Here is a 413-nt window from a genome sequence, read left to right on the forward strand (position 1 = left end):
AGTGGCTTGGTTGGGTTTCTTGCTTTGCTTTGCTTTCTTGCCATTGTTTGATTTCTTGATTGGTTTTTCTTGTTTTGATTCTTGATTGGCTTGCTTGCTTGCTGTTGTTTTCCCTTTCTTGCTTGGCTTGTTCCTTGATTTCTTGGGTTTGTTGAAAGGGTTTCTTTGCTTGGCTTGCTTGCTTGGTTCTCTTTTGCTTTTTTCCCTTTTTTTTGGGTTGCTTGGCCTTGCTTGACTTGGTTCCTTGCTTTACTAGCTTGCTTTGGTTCCTTGCTTTACTTCTTGCTTGGTTCTGCTTGAGGGCTTTCTCGCTTGCTGGTTCCTTCTTTACTTGCTTGCTGTTCCTTTTTGACTTGGTTTCCTTGCTTTACTTGCCTTGCTTGGTTCCTTGCTTTACTTGCTTTGCCTTTGCA

Source organism: Penaeus monodon, chromosome 24, assembly GCF_015228065.2.
Source record: "Penaeus monodon isolate SGIC_2016 chromosome 24, NSTDA_Pmon_1, whole genome shotgun sequence".
NCBI classification, from domain to species: domain Eukaryota; kingdom Metazoa; phylum Arthropoda; class Malacostraca; order Decapoda; family Penaeidae; genus Penaeus; species Penaeus monodon.